Below are 20102 nucleotides of genomic sequence, written 5' to 3' on the forward strand. Positions count from 1 at the left end.
GCAATTTTAAAGCATTTTTTTGTTTGTTGTTGCATTTGGTGAAAAACATGCTAATAGCATTTCCAAATAAATAAAAAGAAAATTTAAATAACCCAATTTCACAAAATGAAATTTAACAAGCAATAAAAGAACTCCAAAGAGGGGGAAAAAACCATTACTGGATCAATTTACAAGTGAACTCTATCAAATATTCAAAGAATAATTCATTTCAATAACAATAATAATAGCTGGCATTGATACAGCACTTTAAGTTTTGCAAAGTGCTTTATATATAATATTTCATCTGATTTTCACAATTCTGTAAGGTAGCTCTTATTTTTTTACATTTTACCATTGAAGAAACTAAGACACTGGTATTGTCAAGTATGATTAAGTTACTTGTCCAGGGTCACACAACTAGTAAATGTCTAAGACAGGATTTAAACTCAGATCTTCCTGATGCTAAATACAGAGATCTATTCACTCCCCGACTCAAGCTTCACTAAACTCCCCCTCTGGTATCTAATTGACATCCTGGCTTCTTGGAGGCTATGCCTTCAGATCCAGAGCTCTTAACAGTTCTGCCAAGGTGGAAAGGCTTTAAGCACAAGTCTGCTAAGCACAACTTACATGATCCCAGCCTAATTAAATTTAGAGAGGCTTGAATTGATTAAATTTGGGTGGTTAGGGGTGCAATTTTGAAAAAAAAAATCTGCTAAGAGGCAGCTTCCTTATCAGATAGAATCCTGAACACAGTCAGAAAAACATGAATTCAAATCCTGCCTTGGATACTTACAAACTTTGTGATTTGGGGCATGTAATTTGATTTCTCTGGGCCTCAGTTATCTCATCTGTAAAATGAGGATAACAGCATCCTCAGTGAGTGTTAAATGAAAGTAAGTATGAAAAGTATTTTGTAAATCTTATTAATGCTAACTATTCTATTGTTATTATCAAATAAGGTATTACCTTATTTGAGGTCAATTTATATGCCCAAAGTCACACAGATGGGAACAAAACCAGGACTACAGAAACAGAATGTCAGTCTTAGAAGGGGATCTTAGATATCATTCAATCCAACCCCCTCAATTTATACATGAGGAAACTGATGACTGAGTAAGGGGCAAAATCCAGATTCCAAACTAAGTTTCCAGGTCCCTGATTCAGTGTTCTTTCCAGAACATATTTGCTCTTTACAAGTTTTTCCTTCCCCTGAGAGGGTGCATGTCCATCATGCAGACAACCCCAAACAACTGACACTAGGATGTGCTACTAAGCCAAAAATGCCCGTCCCCCACCCCCTCCAGTCTACCCAATAGCTCTTCACTGGTTTCCCAATAAAACGGTCTCCCTGTCCCTTCCATCACTTTTTAGTTAATGTAAATTACTAATAATCTGGCTTCCTCCCAGAATGGCCTATGAAACAGGTTAGCTCAGAACTGCTTTTGTAAGCACTGCACTGGAAAGCCCAAGTCTGAAAATCTTTCACAGAGGCCTCTGGGAACAATAAGGGGGGTGGGGTTGGGGGAGAGAACCAGCATTAGCCAAATCACTTGTTGAAATGCTGCTCCAGTCTTGGGTGCTGTGAACTTGATTTATGTATGAAAAGCGAAATACAAACAGCCCCGGCTTTACCAATGACAGATAAGTTATTACAGACACTATTTAACAAACCACAATGTCACCCCTTGAAACATCTTCGCTAGAAGCAGGCTCACCTTTCCCTTGAAAACCCATCAGAATGGGATATGGTACAAACACTACAGAAAACTCCCTTCTCATCTTGAAAGCATTCTTTGTTTCTGTGTGTGTGTGTGTGTGTGTGTGTGTGTGTATTTTCCACTTAAAGGCTCATGTGCCACACTGAGATTTCTGAGTTCATGCCCAACCCCCCAATCCTGCGGGAAACCAACCCCAAGCCTCCAGGGAAAGGCCACAGTCAACCAAGTCTTACCCTTACCCAATTAATCTCTGAGGAGTCAGTGAAGTGACCCAGAGTTATAATCATGGAAGCTGATTGTAAGAAGGTTCAGCTACAGGCACTGGGCTATACTATAGGTAAACTGAGGCATCTACTTAAACTATATGATCTTAGAAGCTAAGAAACTTATATATCTATCTACCCTCCCCCCATCTTCCTCTATCTACTGGTTAGGACTAGAAATTCAATTAAATAGAGAAGAGAAATTTTCATTATATACCCTTAAAGAAAGCTAGATAGATGTGCAAACTCATTCTGGAGAGGGAGTGTGGTGATTTAAATCTGAAATAACACATAGAAAAGTCTTTCCAAAGAACCATTTTGGATACAAGGAAGGTGTCAAAGATTACAGAATACATGGGGCCACAAGGGAAAGAAAAAGCCCAGAAAAGGAAATCAGGGGCACTGAAGACAAATGATTCACTTTATAATTTTACCATGGTCTGTCCCCCATCAACACCCGATACACACCTTGGTAGCACTTTCATTACTCTCATACTTTAGCAGCCTGACTTAGTCCCCTAAATGTACATTATTCAGCCATACATCCTAAAGAACTTTCCAATCTGCTTCTGATTTTAGCCTTTTACTCAGTCATTTAGATGTAGAGAGACCCAAATCAGGAGCAGCTGAATTGGATGTGTATATATATATATATATTGATGTTACACTGAAGGCACCACTCTGTATCCTGGTCCACCTCTTTCCACTAAAGAGTTTCTGATCATAAGAGTGACTTGGAAATAAGCAACTGAAGGATCTTCCATCCAATAATCCTACCCACTCACCAGAATAAATAGCAAGAAGTAATGTTTTTTCACAAGAAATCAGCAAAGGAGGATGTTTGGATTTCACTAAATCTCCTAAGTAGACTGTCCAAAAGCAGCGAGGACATTGTCTCAATGTAATGGCACCAGGAGTACGTATTTGTCCATTGCCTTATACTTTGAGACTTTTTTGTACGGCACAGTGAGAACACTGATCACCCCAAGGTTGGAAGGGACCTGAGTACAAATCTCAGTCTCTGAGAAGTAGGAATTGTTTTGACCCTGGGCAGCCCTACACCTCAGGCAACTTGAAGTTAAGTTACAATCCCCATCCACTAAAGGCTACCCATGTTGACAAAAATCACACATTCTTGATATCTTGATATTACATTGTTTAAAACCTTCAAATCCATTGTGTTGTTTGATCAATCACTTCCTAAGTATTTCTTAAACATCTACTGTTTATGTGAGGCATTATGCTACTTTCTGGAAATATACAGACAAAAAAAAAATCAGACCCTGCCCTCAGGATGCTTAAACTTCACAATTACCATGTGAGGTAGGTATAGAAGGTTATATTATTTCCATTTCATGGATGTGGAAACTGAGGTCCACCAAGGTGAAGTGGGCTTATCTAAGGTCAAACAAGGATGGAGGAATCAGGACAAGAACCCAATTGTTAAGACTCACCATTCTCATTTGAAAATTCATTATCTTAAGGCATATTTTATATCATTTATCTATCATTTCTTGGGTATTATTCTAGAGTATAAACTTGAAGAAGATAAGTATCATATCTTCTCTTCATTCTACATCCCTCCAAAGCACTTAATATAGTGGCTTATGGACATAAGGAATGTATATTGGTTAACCGATTTAACAGTACCTGGGCAGTTGAGACTTGATGTCCAAGGTCAGGTGAACAAAGGATCAGGACTTGATCAAAGGTTCTACAGGGCTCAGAAATAAACCATTCTGTCCAAGAGCAGGCAGCTTAATCCTACATAGTGCGCTGTCTTTCTTTTTCTCTAATATTTACCAATCCTACCTTTACCCCAAAGTGATGATCCTAATGGGCTTAGGAAGAAGCAGACATTTGGGCAACTAGGAGAAAGGGAGGAGATGGGGCCAGGGGAGAAAATGTGCAAAGGAAGGAATACTGAAAAAAAACCAAACTCAATTATTTTGGTCTGTTCCCCTGGGGAGATACAGCTATTTATCATTTGTTCAGGTACTTTGATTCATTCCTACTGCCCTACTATATTATCTCTAAAAGCATTTCTGAAATTCCCAAGTGATAGTGGGGTGGGGTTGTACTTTATAGATTCATAGACCATAAGCCAAAAAAGATTAAAAAAAAAACCATAGCTTCTTTAAGAGAATTCTAAGAGATTAGTTGGGGACAAATGTGCCTTCTTACCTGCCCAAGGCTGCCACCAATTAATATGTTCCCAGAGCTTCAGGACAGGACACAAATGGAGGCAGGTATAGGAGGTGCTGCAGAAAGGGAGCTGGACAGGCTTCTATGTCCCCAAACCTTGGATTTCCTAGGAGAAGGAGAAAAAAGAAGCAAATGAGCTCCAGAGTCCTCCAGCCCAGCCAGGCATAGCTAAATATGGTATAACTCCACCTTCTTGGGCACCGTTTATGCCCATATTGGACACCCGCTTGTAGCTAGTTACGGCCGGACAGGAGAAGTGGCCTGAGCAATTGGGAGTGAAAAATACCTCCAAAGCCCAGGAGGGAAGCTTGGGCGCTTGGGTTGTGCTAGGCAGAGGACTGTATCGGGATTCTGGCGTGGATCTATGGGAGGGAACAAGAACACGACCTTGAAACGGGCATTCTCCAAGTTATTAGTAGCCCAAAGAGATGCTCATTCTCCTCTCTGTTGTCCTGCCCTCATTCCCTCATCTCTATTTCTGGATGATGGGATAGAGGTGAATGATAGGGAATGGGGAGAGATGGTACAAAGACCAGGAAAAGATGACATGGAGCTTTCTGGAGTCTCAAGATCCTCATTCACCCAATATATATATATATATATATTTACTGAGTCACGGCTAAGTGCGAGGCCATGAGAGAGAGAAAGGAGAACAAAAGCACAATTTCTGTTCATCAAAAGCTTACTTGGTGAAGAAAGGCAAGACACAATGAGTCATTCTGAGAAGCAGGCTGGCAAAGGACACAAAACTGGTCTTGGAACCAGCAAGACTGCAGGTCAATTTCAGCCTCTCACAGGTCGATCAATAATTGCCTAAAATGGACCAATTACTGTGACGGTTGAGTGACCTTATCATGTAACTTCTGGGTGCCCTAGGCCAGAGGGGTCCAACACCCTCCCCTCCCCCAACACTCCCATGTAGAGTGAAATAATAAAATGTAAATGGGAAATCTTTAACAAAATATGTAAAACATAACAAACCACAATATTATATTTTAAAACTAAGCCAATACGTAGCCCTCAGGGATTCTTCTATACTTCTTCTCTCCTCCTTTTTATTTAAGTTTGACACTACTGCCTTAAGCAATTCTCTAAGACTATAACTTGCTGAGAAAGTGGCAACCTGTATTGCTAAAGGGGATATCCTCCTCTAGGAGTTCCCTACATCTGTATCAGTCTACTCCCTGATGTCTAATGAATGGCAGAATGTTGTTGTTGCAGTTGCATGTGCTTCATTCTCAAAAAGGACCATGACATCAGGGAGGTGATTCCATGACATGCAATTAAACTGGATTTAAGGGAGGGAGGGCTGTGCAAGGTCAGCAGCCTCACTTTCTCCTCCAGAGCCACCTGAGTCCAGTGGCAAGATATAAATCAAGCTGACTGGAGATACAGCCCAGGATGAAATGGGAGACCTTGGTTTTTTTAAGCAAAGGTTCCATAGGTCTCAGTTTGACTGAAGCAATGTCCAATGTCTAAGGCTATTTAAGACATGAATTAGAGAATGGTCTCACATATACACACACACAACCTGGGTGGAGAAGACCCTCAGAGTTTCTGGCCCAAGCAGCAACAATCTGGGACAATCAGGGCCCAAACAGTCACCAAGTGGGGCTAAGGCTGGTCAATCAGAGAGTCAGCCTGATTTGGGTGCAAGGCATGGGCCTAGTGCAAACCCATGGAAGAATATGTTGATCTAAGATGTGTACCAAAAAAGTGTGGGAATACAGAGGGAGGGGCTACTTCTAGTATGGATTAGAAAAAGGTAGGATAGAATCAGAGGAAGTTTCACAGAAGAGATGTGAGCTAGTCCTTGAAGGACAGGTAGGATTTCAATGAGCCAATATGAGGAGAGAGCTTTCCAACTGAAGGACAGCTCACTAAAAAAAACTGGAGGGAAGAAAGCACATGACATGTTTAGGGAAGTGCCTTTCAATTTGCAAAGGGGAGAAGGAGGAGGAGATGGAGCTGGAAAAGCAGATTTGGGCCAGATGATCCAGGAGTCAGAAGTTTTTACAATTATGGGCTAGCACAGACACCAATGACACTGATTTTTAAACATCTAACCTGGAACACGACAAAAGCCAATTTTTACAATTTCCAAGTGCTGGGGCTGCCACTATTCAAGTTCTCTTTCTCTTCTCACCTGACAGAAAGGGCCAGTGTAACTCAGCAACAGAAAGAACTAGGGAGGGAAGGATGGGAACATAAGAGAGCAACTAGAAATGCACATCAGCAACTATCACAATGAAGAGTGACCACTCAGCAGAGCCCAGGCCTTCAGGGGACTTTCCAAGAGGCAACACTGAGTCACAGTGTCCCACACATTTGACACATAGGGTGACTGGAGGAGATGGTCATCCACGCGACTTCGGACCCCTCACTTAACCTATTAATCCTTCAGGAGGCCAAGAAGCCCATAGTCAAACCTGATAATATTTCAAGGTAGGGTTCGGTTCCCTGTCCTGCCTCTCCTTCCTCTCTCCTCACACCAAAAGAACACAAAACTGGAAAACATAAACTGGGAAATGGATGAATAGAAAAGTATATGGATATAATGGAATGCTATTGTGCTTTTTAAAAAATGAATAGAGCACAAGTTCTGGAATCAGGAAGACCTGAGTTCAAAATCAGTCAGATACTTGAGGCTTGCTAGCTGTCTGACCCTGACTTAAACCCTGATTACCTCAAAAACAAACAAACAAACAAAAAACAAGCAGAAAAAAAAATTATGAAAGGGATGGATTTAGAAAAACCTGGGAAGACCTGTATTAACTGATGCAGAGTGAAGTGAATAGAATCAGAAGAACAACTGATACAATAACAACAATACAATAACAATATAATAAAAATAGCAACAATAGAGACAAACAACTTTGAAAGACCTGGGAATTCTGCTAAATGTAATACTCAACCAGCATTCCAGGGGATCCATAATGAAGTGTGCTACTCATGTCCTGATAGAAAAGTGATAGACTCAAGTAGACAGATTCAAGAAACATGCATCTGGAGTCCTGAACAATGCAGGAATTAATTTTGTTTGTCTGTGCATATTAGTTATGAGGATGTTGTTTTCTTCCTTTTTCATTTTTTGGGGAGAGGGAGAAAAAGGCTTATTAATTGAAAAAAAAGTCTTTTTTTTTTTAGAACATACATGTGAATATGTCCTCAGAGTTACTTTAAATACACTCCATCTTTTATAAACAGGGTTAATATAGAAGAGAAGGCAACATATATGGGCATAAAAAACCTTCCATTACAGGCTTGAACAATGTTGTGCAAAGGAGCAAATCACTTCATCTCCTTTCTGCCTCAGTTTCCTCTTTTATCAAAGAGGGAGCTTAATAACACTGCTGTGAAATAGATAAATCAATTATGAGAATCAAAGGAGAAAATAAAATATGAAAGCATTTTTTCACAAGTTCATTTCTTTACTGTGTCTAGTGACCCAAATTAATAAAAACTGGTATTTGTATAAATGCAAAGCCTTTTTTCATTAAGTTATTTGAGACTCATGACACTTTTTGAGGTAAATTCTGAAAGTATTATTATCCTCATTTTACAGACAAGGAAACTGAGACTCTACGTTTGTAGGATTATTTGTTCATGTTTGTACAATTATCAGAGGGGGTACCTGAAACCATGTATGAAAGCACTTTTCAAAGCAATCTAGTATCTAATCTACAAACAAATGTCTACCATGTCCAATCCTCTGCTAAGTCTGCTGAGGGAAGATAAAATTTAAGAACAAGTCTCTGATCTTAAACTTGCAGTCTAGATCTAGAGATATGGCACATAGTACCAGGCCCAATGTTTAGTGCCCAATGAATAGTACCCATAAAGTGTTGGAAGAATTCAGAGCAGGGAGATACTACTATGGGTTGAAATGGACTGTGAATCTTGTTTTCATAAATGGGATGGAAATGATAGTAAGAGAGGCTGCTATTTGGCCAAATGACATGAATACTTCTATAAAGGAAGGGAGGGAAAATGGAGAGCATCAATGACTCTCCAAAGCCATCATGTGCATTTTTGATACCCATAATCCCTGAGGCCATGGCACTGACCTGTGGCTCCCAACATACCTGGTACAGGCCAGGAAGTGGGGAGGAAGGGCCTAGGAAAGAAGGAGGAGGATGCTTCACAGCAAATGACTGGGAGGAGGGGGGAAAGGAGGGAAGGACTCATTTTTCAGCAGGGGCGACGACATCAGTGAAATGTGTACTGCTCCTTCCTTCTTAATTATCTATTAAAATATAATATCAAGGGCGCCTGACAGTCTTACAATGGAAAGTCTCTCCCGAAACAAACCAAACTGCCAGCCGGAGCAAATTAAGAATTGTAATGCCAGACAGATGAATGCATTTGATCTGCTAAAAATCCCTCAATGTATTGACTGTGCTAAGGCTGAACAGAGAGGGGAGGAGGCAGTCCTTGACTTTCAGAGGCCAGATGCCCTCAGGTACCTGGGTTTAGAAAACAGAGAAGATGTTAAGTCATAGGAATTTATTAGGTGCCTACTGTGTACTAAGTGTGTTCTTAGGACTAGGGATACAAAAGCAAAACAGTCCTTACCTTCTTAAGTTGGAAATTTATCTGAGCCAGGTAAACTGGGATATATATGGATATACACAAAAGAGAGAGAGGGGAAACATACACAAGGTGATTTGGGATGATCACACTGTAACTGAAGGGATGAGGTGAGTTGGGAATCAAGAAAAGCCTCATCTAAAAGACGGTGCTTGAATCAAGGCATGGAGGATGTTAGTGATCCTAAGAGATGGATGTGAAGAAGAGGAACGTTCTCGAGCATGAACAAACAGCCAGTGGAAAGGCACAGAGATGGAAAATGGAGAGTTAAGTGTGAGGAACAACAAAGAAACAGGATTCCAGATCTATTAACTCTCACATAGCCAAATGCATACTTCAGTCCTAGGATGCCCATAACCTCCCATTCCCCAATATCTAAAGTTCTTCTTGGCCACTTTTAGACTGATGATCAGGAAGTCCTCCCCAGCATGGACACTACATCAGGGCTGACAAAGAGCCTTCATAAATACTCAATAACTGATAATGATACTGCCTTGCATAAACTAAGAAGTCTTGGAAACCCAAGTTCAAGACCTAGTTCAACTGCCATCTAAGTCATTGTGCTATCTTTTCATCTCTGATCTCAATCTCCTTACATGGGGGCTGACAGTGAATTAAATGTTTCATAAGCCCCTTTCTAGTTCCAGTAGCCTGTGGTTAAATTGTCAGATTCCACTCTGGGTGAACTCCAGATTCCAATACAGTATTCATTTGCTCCTGATTTTCCTGATTCTTTACAATGTTCTTTTAGTCTTTTCACATGCAGGGACTTATATATCCCTATTAGGCTGACAGCTTCCCCAAAACAGAGACAGATCTTCTCCCTTCCTCTCTATTTCTTCAGTGTGCCCAGGACTATGCTCATAATGTGGACACTCAGCCAGACATCAAGGTCAACAACAGTCACTGCTACTGAATCTGAAAGAAAAACATAAATGGCCTTCGAAATACACAGAAGTTTCCTGTTATTGTTACTGTCACCCGGCCTGTCCAGCAGAGGACCTTTGAATATCACCTATCACCCAAGAGGGAACTAAGGAGCAGAGGAGAGAAACAAGTAAAAGAGAGAAATAAAATGGATTCTCATCTACCCAGGAATGCTGAGATCTGGGAATGAGGAAGGGAATAGAAGGGGAGGGAAAGAGAGGGAGAAGGGAAAGGAAGAAGGATAGAGGGAAAAAAGAAGGGAGAGAAAGGAAAAAGAAAAAAAAGATGGAGAAAGGAAAAAAAAGAGGGAGGAAGGGAGAAGGGAAGAGAGATGGAAGGGAGGAGAGAGAGAGAAGAAAGAAGGAAGGAGAAGGGGAAGAGGGAGAAAGAAGAGAGGGAGAAGAAGGAAGAAAGAACAAAGAAGGGGAAGAGGGAGAAAGAAGAGAGGAAGAAGAAAGAACAAAGGAGAAGGGGGAAGAGGGAGAGAGAAGAGAAAGAAGGAAGAAAGAACAAGTGAGGAGGGAGAGGGAAAGTAAGAAAGGGAGAAAGGAAAAGGAAAAGAAAGGAAATAAGGGAAGAGGAGGTGGAGAAGATACAAAGAGAAAAAGAAAAAATGAAGGAAGGAAAAGGAAAAATCCTTGGAGATGGGTTAACAGGTACCTCTACCTCAACACCCTATCTCCACACCCCCCCCCCCCTTTTGGTAAGCAAGGGAAAATGTAATTGAGTCTCCCTCATGTCACCCTGGAGTGTTTTGCATCACTGGCTCTGGGTGGGCTAAGCTGACAGCAGATGTCCATTCCTGTGCTGCTCAGCAACTGCTCTCTGAGACCCAAAAAAGCAATTACCTTTCTCTGAGCTGAACTGACTTCAACAAATCCCCTCCCACCACACCTCCCTGCGCTCCCTTCCCATCCCCCACAAAAAGCAATTGGGGTGAGGGGAAGAAAAGCTATCAAGATGTTGGTTTAGTAGAAAAATGTCTCTCCTTGCATCCTCGATTTCTTTGAAGTGTGGAATATGTTTCTTTGAGGATGTAGGTTTAGATATTCAATCATTTAGCCTGCTAAACTGAAGACTGTAAAAGGAGGCTATTTCTTAAAAATATACGAAGTTGTATTAAATTATTGATAGCCATTAAACAGGGAAAAAAAATTAAACAGCCCTCAGCTTTTATCAATCATTCATGCAGTTTCCACTGGGGTGTTTTCCTGGGTAGATATCACATAGCAGAGTGCAAAGAGTCCAGGTCCTACAGGCATGAATTCATTTGCTATGGATGGAAAAAGGGTGGGATTTCATCCCCCAGCAATTAAGAAGGCACCCGGAGAAGGAGCGGGGAGCCACAGGCTAGGAGGGAACCCGAGAGGTCATGTATTTACTTCCATGCCTCTACATTTATTCCCCAAACAGAAAATCCCCGACATAAATACCTTCCCCACCTCAGCCTTCCACACACAGAAGAAGCTCTCCATGTCCCATTCTTCAAAATTCTCTAACATTCAGAATGCCAATTCAGCAACTCATTTCTGGTTCCAACAACCAAACCATTCGACTATTTGGAAGTGCTTTCGTATGGATTACCTAAATCTCAAGCTTCAAGTGAAAAGAGAGGGCATCGAGGGGGTGATAATAGGGGACTGACTGCTAGATGGATTCAGGGTGTATCTCAAGGGTTGGGGTCAACGTCAATTATTCAAATCCAGCTCAGGACTAATAAGATGGAAATGGGTGGTACGGTAGGTACCAACCCAACTCATGGCTACAAAAACACAGCCATACTGGTAAAGACCTTAGAAATCAACTCAGTGCTCCCTCATTGTACAAAGAGGGCAACTGAGAATAGTTGGGCAACTGTAACCTAAGGTCACATAGTTTCTGGAAGTACCTAGACTAGCGCACAGGTTCCTGACACTCGGTCAAATGCAACAGCAGGATGTCTGACCTTGGATTCTCCTTCATTAAATAATTGGCACAAAATATTCTACTACCCTCAAAGTGCTATATAAATGTTGGTGATTATTATTAGCAGCATCTTCATTGTTATTTCCTAGGCCATCCCAATCCGCACTCTATGTTGCCTCTTTTCCTGAAAACTCTCAGTCCTGTACCAACGTGAGCCTTCATGGCAGAATATCATATTCCATATTTATGGCAAACCCAGCTACCTTATAATTTCAACTTTTCTCCTCAGGGGCCAGTAAAATTTAGACAAATACCAATTTCCTATCACCTTGCACCAAAATCCCAGGCAGTGACTTCATAAACAATGACACAAAATTGGGCTTCTCTTCCCCTCAACCCCCCAGGGCCCCACAGAACTCTCCCTCCCCAGGACACCTGATCCACCAGCTCCTAGGCTCTTCCTGGCTTCTCTACCACCCCCACCCCCACTTCTCCATTGGATTTTAAAAGGGAAGTCTCCCCCCAACCAGCAAGTCCCAATAGGGGCTGTGAAGGGGGAAGACAGCATTCACTGCAGCTGGAAACAAAGGGGTTCAAGGCCCCTCTCTCCCTCTCCTCCCTCAGCCAGCCTGCTCTGCATTCTTGAATCCCTTTCAAAAAAGCTAGAGTCAGGGAGGAGGCGTGCCAAATGTTGATAGCACCCTAGCCAGGAAAAGCTGCTGTCATAGGAAAACATTTTGAAGAGAGTGTTTGTTTACAGTCAAAACCTGTTTTCTAAAATAATAATAATAACAATAATAATTTAGGAAACTTTAACTTCAATCCAGGATTGGACAACCCAAATGTCTTAGAATATCAATTTTACATTAGGAGGAGGGAAGGGGGGAGGAGGGGAGCTCTATTCTGAACTAACTGGGTGAACTTGGGCAGGTCATTTAATATCCAGCTGCCTCATGGCTGATCGCTACCCTTCTAGCTCAAAGGTTCTATAATTCTCCATTCATTCACAGGCTAATTCAGAAGGAAGTCCAGTAGTAGTTCCTAACCACATCACAATCCCCTTAAAAACACCCCAGAGGGAAAAGTTCAAAGCTGCATTTGGGCAAGACAGAAAAATCCTATTTAGGACTATATATAGGACACCAAGTGATGAGAAGAATCTATCAAGCCCATCAAAACACTGACTAAGTGAATATAATGTTGGAAGTCTCTATTCCAGTTGCCAGGGATACAAAGACATTGATGGCATTAACTCCTACCCACAAGGAGCTTACAACCTACTAGGAGAGGGAAATACACAAGTAACAATGGCATAGAGGGGACCAGAGAAAGTGCTTATCTGAGACATTTTAGGAGACTTCACTTTCACTTGGAGAGGAGGAAGGGGAGATTTCAGGGACCACTCCAGGGGACAAGAGTTGGACAATTAAGGAAGATTAGATATCCAGTGGATGGGAAGAACATGGGGGCCGGTGTGTACAAAGGAGTACAAATGAGATAGAACAGGAATGAGTAGCTGGATTACAGTGCTAAAGAGAGGTCATGAGAAGATTACAATGGCATGCAGTGGGCAAATTGGAGAGGGCCTTGAATGCCAGGATGTTTAGATTTTATTTGGTAAGCAAGGGAAAACCATGAAAGATTTCTGAATAGATCAGAACGATGAGAAATTAAAATGTGAGTCATTAAGGAAACTTTTTTTTTTAAGTCAATGACATTTTCCTGATTTTTTGGATGTAAGAAAGAGAAGTGAAACTGGACTCCAAGGTTATGAGTGTAACTTGGAAAGACAAAACAGAAAAAAAGATTTGGTAGGAGGGGCAGGTCTGTTGGAGTTTGAGCTGGAACATGTTGAATGTAGAGGTGTGGAAGAAAATTCAGTTGTTGCCACCAAATAGGCAGCTGGAAGCAAGGCTCAGAACCAATCCAAAATGGCATCCTATTCTCTACTACAGCAAATTTCAGTCAGCAACTTCCAACATTTATTTGTAAGTTCTTTCTCATAGCTAACTAAAGTCATTATCGGCCCAACTTAAATTCAAAGACATTTTTCTTGGCCAAAAATGAAAATATATTTTGGGAGCATTCAATCCGATGGGAAGAATAGGCTAAGGAATTTCCAGACAAAGGCCAGGAGAAACTGACCACAAATGAAACCTTTATCATTAATTCTCCCACCTCAGTGTTAATGATGCTAAAATCTTGGGTTTAAGCCACCTGTGAGCTTGGCTTCTCTCTTTTGGGTAGTTTCATCAAGAAGACCTGTATTCAAATTCCACCTCAGGTACTTACTACCAGTGTGATGCTAGACATGCCCCTTAATAGAACTTCTTAATCGTTTTTAAAATTTTTTTAAGTTTTATTTAAAATTTCGAGTTACAAATTCTACCCCTCCTCCCACCTAGAGACAATAAGCAATCAGATATAGGTTACAAATGTGCAATTATGTAAAACATTTCCACATTCGTCATTTTGAATAAAAAGACTTGAATAAAAGAAAAACATGGAAGAAAGGAAGTGAAAAAATAGCATGCTTTAGTCTGTATTCAATCAATATCAGTTCTTTCTCTAGAGGCAGATAGCATACTGCATCATTAGTCCTTTGGGATTGTCTTAGATCATTGAATTGCTAGAAATAGCTAAGTCATTCACAATTCTTCATCGAATAATATTGCTGTTATTGTGTACAATATTTTCCTGGTTCTGTTCACTTCACTCAGTATCAGTTCATATAAGTGTTTTCAGGTTTTTCTGAAAGCATCCTGCTTGTCATTTCTTACAGCACATTAATATTCCAATGTGGTATACCACAGTTTGTTCAGCCACTCTCCAATTAATGCGTATCCTTTTGATTTCCAATTCTTAAATACCACAAAAAGAGCTGCCATAAATATTTTTGTACAGATGAATCCTTTTCCCCCTTTTCTGTATGTCTTTCACAGTGGTATTTCTGAATCAAAAGGTATGCACAGTTTTATAGCCCTTTAGGCATAGTTTCAAATTGCTGAAGTCAGATTTGAATTCAGGTTTTTCTGACTAGTCCCAGTTCTCTTACCTATGTCACTTAGCTGCCTTTAAATCTTAAATATGAGCTAAAATAAAATAATTATTTTTACAAATGAAGAAAACAGACATTAAGAGATAAAATTACTTACCCAAGATCACTCAGGCTTTACTCCTAGCCAGGGCTCTTTCTCACATAGGCTATATACAGTAGGCATAATAAATGTTATTAAAGGAATGCTCTAATACTGTGGTGTCCCAAGAACCCAAGATTAGCTGAACAAAACGCATCTCTTCCGATGGTAATCTACAATTCTCCTGACTGAGGAATCCAGGGAAAATGGGAAGGCACTAGAGAAATCTATAGATTAGGGCAAACTGAGGTCTTCACTCAGTCTAGAGATCCTGGGACTCAGAGTGGTCTTCTAATGAGGTGTCAGAACCATCACTTTGACCTAATTCTAACCACACACACTAATGGGTCTTTATTAAGGAAGAGTGAAAAAAAGAGTGGCATTTTTCACAGCTTAATGGACCAATTCCCTGGGTCAAGGAGCCCTGTCCTGGCTATTATAGGAAGGGGAGGCTGGTTTGAGATGATTGGATGATCAATCCAAATGGTTAATTAATCTCTGGGTCAATAGCAATGGATATCAATGAACAGCACTGTATCCTTCCTTGCACAGGGACAAGCTGGCCAAAAGCCTCTCAGATCTTTCCTAAGACTGATGGAATTTGGGGGAGAGAAGGAAGTTCTATCAGCCCCAGAAAGTTTATCTGAGGACCTTAGGAGAAAAGGTCTCTTTTTCTATAATGAAGATTGGGTTTTATTTATGGTAATTTCTTAAAATAGCATTTATTTATTTATAGTAGTAGTAACAATTCCCATGGGTCTAGGTCTTTGATGTAGAGCATTTCCTTCAAGAAGATCCTGTGAAGATTAGGTTAAGTCTGATTAGTCCTGCTACACAGTTAAGAAATTCTAGTCTCAAACGTAAGTGATTTGTCCATGGTCATACAGGGCCAGGACCAAAATCTGGACTTGTATCATCTGATTCCAAGGTCAATACTATTTTCCTAGTACACTACAGTGCCCTTTGTAGCTCTTCCTGGCCCACCTACCCCCTCATCACCCAGGAAAGCACTTTTATATTAAGATATTTTTGAATGAGTGAATGAGTGTGAATGAAAGCATGAAGGGGCTGCAAACACCTGGATACTCAGTAACTCCTCCTTCCCTGCTTGTGTCCCCTCCCCTCCCCAAAATCATCCTGATCACAAGAGAGTGATAAGAATTTTTTTCTCAGAGAGAAAGGGCACAGACAGAAAATAAGGGCTTACAGGTGTCTAACCATAGATGTATTACAAAGAATATGCATCAGAAAACAATACTGTTGGGGCAGCCAGGTGGTACAGTGGAAAGAGCACAAGCTCTAGAGTTAAGAGAACCCAAGTTCAAATCTGACCATAGACACTGTGTGACTTTGGGCAAGTTTTAAACCACAATTGCCTTGCCAAAAAAAAAGTAAATCGATAAAGTGATATTCTTATCATTGTAGGTAGAGAATAATAATGTCTGCAAAGAATAACTCAGCTATCCCTAACACCTCCCAAGCTATAAGAGAGAAAACATAGCGGAGGTAAGATCACTGCACTTGGAACTCTTGGCTCCGCTGTTACCTACATGTGTAACACAAGGTATTTATTTCATCTCCCCAAACCTCAGTTCCTTCCATCATAAAACACGGAGCTTACACTAACATTCCACGTGAGTAAGAAAATCCTTTTGAACCCCATCGAGTGCCATCTACCTATATGGGAATTATTCTCACGACTATTATTTCTCAAGGACGGTAGATCAGAAATAAACTAAGAGCCTTGATCTGGAAGGGCAAAATCGCAAAGAGTAATTATCATGATAAAACTCACGCCGAGATTTCACATGCAAGAAGGCTCTGGGCGTCCTTAGCCACACAGGGTCTTTTGTTAGCATGCATGAAAGGGGTATGTTTCCTGTGCAACCAAAATGGGGCTTGTGCATCTCCAAGTCTGCTGTGGGCGCTCGATAAATATTAATTTACATTATCACGATGAATAATATTGCCCCTCTAAATGGCTCAAGACTTGAGGTACCCTTATAGGCTTACAGATTCTCTTGGCATCCAGCATATATATACATCAACCTGATTCAATTGAAACACACACACATACACACACACACATAAGCTATGGAGAAGCAGGGCTTGCCATCTGCAGAACCCTCAGCTCTGAGGAGCCGCTAATGTAGTCAGGCCCTTCCAAAACAACCCAATAAATCAGTAGGCGCTTGCCGCAAACGTTTAAATCACTGTCCTAAAGTCGACAGGCGTTTTGCACTAAAATACGAGAATCACCAAGCAGGCTGGGCTTGTTACCCAGCCTGAGCAGCCTGGTATCATTTATTTCCCCCAACCCAGTCCGCCTTAGTCAGTCAGCTGAATTTCCTTGAATCCAGCTTTACTCAATGGCTTCTAGCTTGCAGAAACCCACCGAGGATTTTTCTTCCTTCTTCTCTCCTCCTCCTCACCCCAACTCCCTGCATTACCCCCATTTTCCCAGACCCGCTGGAAGTGGAATGAACATTAATGGAATTCAGTACCCAGGCCTTCAACCCCCATCTCTGTCATTGTAGGCAAACGCCTCACTCACACCAGACCTCGGTTTCCCCATGCATTAAATACAGAGATTAGACTGGACCAAGACTTCTTTGCTCTGTGTGTGTGTGTGTGTGTGTGTGTGTGTCCAGGCAGGCCCCACGGACAGAATCCCATGAAAGCCCTTTCAGAATCACATTTATTGCCTATATTCATGACTGAAAGAATACAAAGTTGCAGTTAAAGACTAGTAAAATGCTATCTTTTTTTCCATCTAAATTCATGGATCCCCTGAAATCTATTCATGGTTCTCAAGGGGTTAAATACCCCTGGACTTGATGATCTCAAAGATTCCTTCTAGTTCCCATTGCCCAAAGTTTTAAGGATCATCAGCCCCTACATGATTGGGAGGAAGGATAGAAGAATCGATATCAAGAAATAAATTAGAGAATATTTTAGGCAAAAAAAGCCAATTCCTCCCACCAAAGGGCAGAAGTTGGCAGAAATGGTCGGGCCTAATATCTTCCTATGTTCTCTGACTGCTGAGTTTAAAGAGAAGGCCTGTGTTTGAGCCGGCCTTCAGGAAACCCAAGCTAGCTAAAGCAAGGGAAACCTATAGATTCAACAAGGAGGGAGGAGAAAAGCCCCTCAGGTCAGGAGCAAAGTGAGGTTCACCTCTCTTACCCTTCCAGCCGAGGCCTCATGGCAACCTTAGAGGGTTTCCAGTCTGACCCATCACTTGACATTTGAGGACACTGAGACCCAGACCACTGAGTAACAAGCCCAGGGCCACACAGCCAGTCTTTGATTCTTCTGACTCTAGAGTCCAAAGCACCAGGATGAGTTCCTGAAGCAGTGCCTTTGGCCAGACCACCACTGTAGCCTCTGCCTCCCAGCTTCAGTGGTTCAGGAATGGAAGTGTCTCTGCCTTGTGGCCAGTTCCCCCGCCCCCTCCCCAGCATCATCCCCCTCCCCAGTCCCCCTCCCTAATGTCTGCAGGATTTTCTACATGTATCTGGCCAGCTCCAGGCTGGTCTGTTCTGCCCCAGGCCGCCTGATAGGGAGGGCCAGCCAAGCCAGCCAGTGGAAACATTCAGGGTTGGGAATCACTGCAGAAATACACTCCCCTGGGGGAAAGACTGTTTACCTCAACAGAAGGGGAGAGGAAGCAAAGCTACACACCGCAGAACAGATTAGGGATTGATGAACAATAGGCAATTACCCAAAATATCATCAAACACAACTCCAGAAGAATTTAAATGCACTCTGACAAAGAGGCCTTCTAGAAAACAGACTTCCACCTACTCTGCTGCCATCATTCCGGGGCTGGGGGGTGAGGGTGGGGAAGAGTGACAAGTGTCACTTCCCCCTTCGGGAAAATTAAACTGGGGGAGGAGGGACAAACAGAGGAAGAGCAGAATGAGCCACAATTAAATCCTGCTCTGGCCCGGCCCAAGGGAAAGGAATTTAAAATACACCGGGAGGATCAAACTCCCCACCCATGAAATTCTGTGGTTCCTGAGTTATAATTGAAGCAGACAGCAGAGGCCTGGGAGCTGGAGAAATCCAGGCCATCAATCAATAAGCATTTACTGAATGTCTACTACGAGTGGGATGCTACCCGCCAATCAATCAACAAGTGTTCCCTGCGTGCCTACTGTGTGTCAGGGGCTAGAGATCCAAGCACAAAAGAAAGAATTCCAAAGAGTTTACATTCGAATGGAGGAGACAAGAAATCTCTTTAAAAAAAAAAAAAATACAACATAAATGGAAGGCAGTGTAGAAAACAAAAATGAATTAGACCTGGACAACAAAAAGTTCATGTCCTTGGCAAGATCAGACACTCCTATAGGAAGAGAAGGAAGAACACTGAGCCGGGTGGATGAAATCAACAGGAGCAATCATAAATGAGGCAAGAGTTCAGAGAGGGAGAAAGATCACCCTGGCAAAGCATCAAAGAAATGATAGTGAAACTGGACCTAGAGGAACCTGTGGGATTCAGGTCGGTGGAAAGGAAGGGAAAGCCTCCGTTCCCCCAGCTTAAAAAAAATAACAAAAAAAATCTTACACATAATTTTTAAAAATCCAACTCTTGGTCTCCCCCCTTTTTGGATTCCCCCTGTATTATTTCTCAGAGAAATATAGCCAGCCCAGTCCCCACCCCACCACTGGCTCCTGGAGAGCCTCCTACAGATTTCTTTCAGGCTGTCTGATATCCTCCTCCTTCTCAGGATTGTTCAGAGAGGGGGCAGAGCCTGTTTATTCTGTATCTGGTCTTCCCAGAAGGTCTTCCATCATGGAGCTAAGTGGTTGATATCTTGCAGGGGCTATTTATCTAGTAACCAGGACTCTGGTCGGGCCCGGGCTCATGTGTCTACATTTGGCAGCCACTCTCAACAACCACAGGCACCTCTGGGTTGCCTGACTAGGGGGCTGGGGTGGGTGGGGAAAGGACAGCTTGGAGAGGATGCTCACTTATTCTCTGGAACCAAGACTGCACTGGTTCTACTGTGCTGGGGATTTCAGTGGCATGTACAAGGCAAACAATTGGCCAAAATTTCTAATTGTGCTTGCTCTTCCTCCCAGAAACTGTAACCACCTCCAGCCCCACCCCTTCGAAGAAACTAAAATCATTTAAAGTTTAGGAAAACTGGCCACACTCGGGGGCAAATTTGGAAGAACAAAACAGCAAACGGAACTCTTTTCAAAGAAAGAAAAACTACTCCGAAACACAGCTGACCTGTGTCAGCCATTTCTGTACCTGAGGTTAACAACAACAACACGAAAGATTGTCTTAATTTCCAGAATAAACTTTCTTGGTGAAGAGATAACAAACATATCCTGCCCTTGGAGCTAGTCTTTTTACAAAATATTTA

At 41.8% G+C, this 20102-nt stretch overlaps 1 protein-coding gene across 9 annotated transcripts in view; it reads right to left on the reverse strand.

The window, feature by feature from the left end:
* ZMIZ1 (zinc finger MIZ-type containing 1) overlaps nt 1-20102 on the reverse strand; it is a 430170-nt gene that overhangs the window by 351785 nt on the left and 58283 nt on the right. For all 9 annotated transcript variants that reach the window (XM_031956396.1, XM_031956401.1, XM_031956399.1 and 6 more), the window contains one exon: nt 4148-4274. The gene's annotated coding sequence lies outside the window, so the exon portion shown is untranslated. The remainder of the gene's footprint in view (nt 1-4147; nt 4275-20102) is intronic.

The sequence above is a fragment of the Sarcophilus harrisii genome, chromosome 2 (assembly GCF_902635505.1).
Source record: "Sarcophilus harrisii chromosome 2, mSarHar1.11, whole genome shotgun sequence".
In the NCBI taxonomy this organism is placed as follows: Eukaryota; Metazoa; Chordata; class Mammalia; order Dasyuromorphia; family Dasyuridae; genus Sarcophilus; species Sarcophilus harrisii.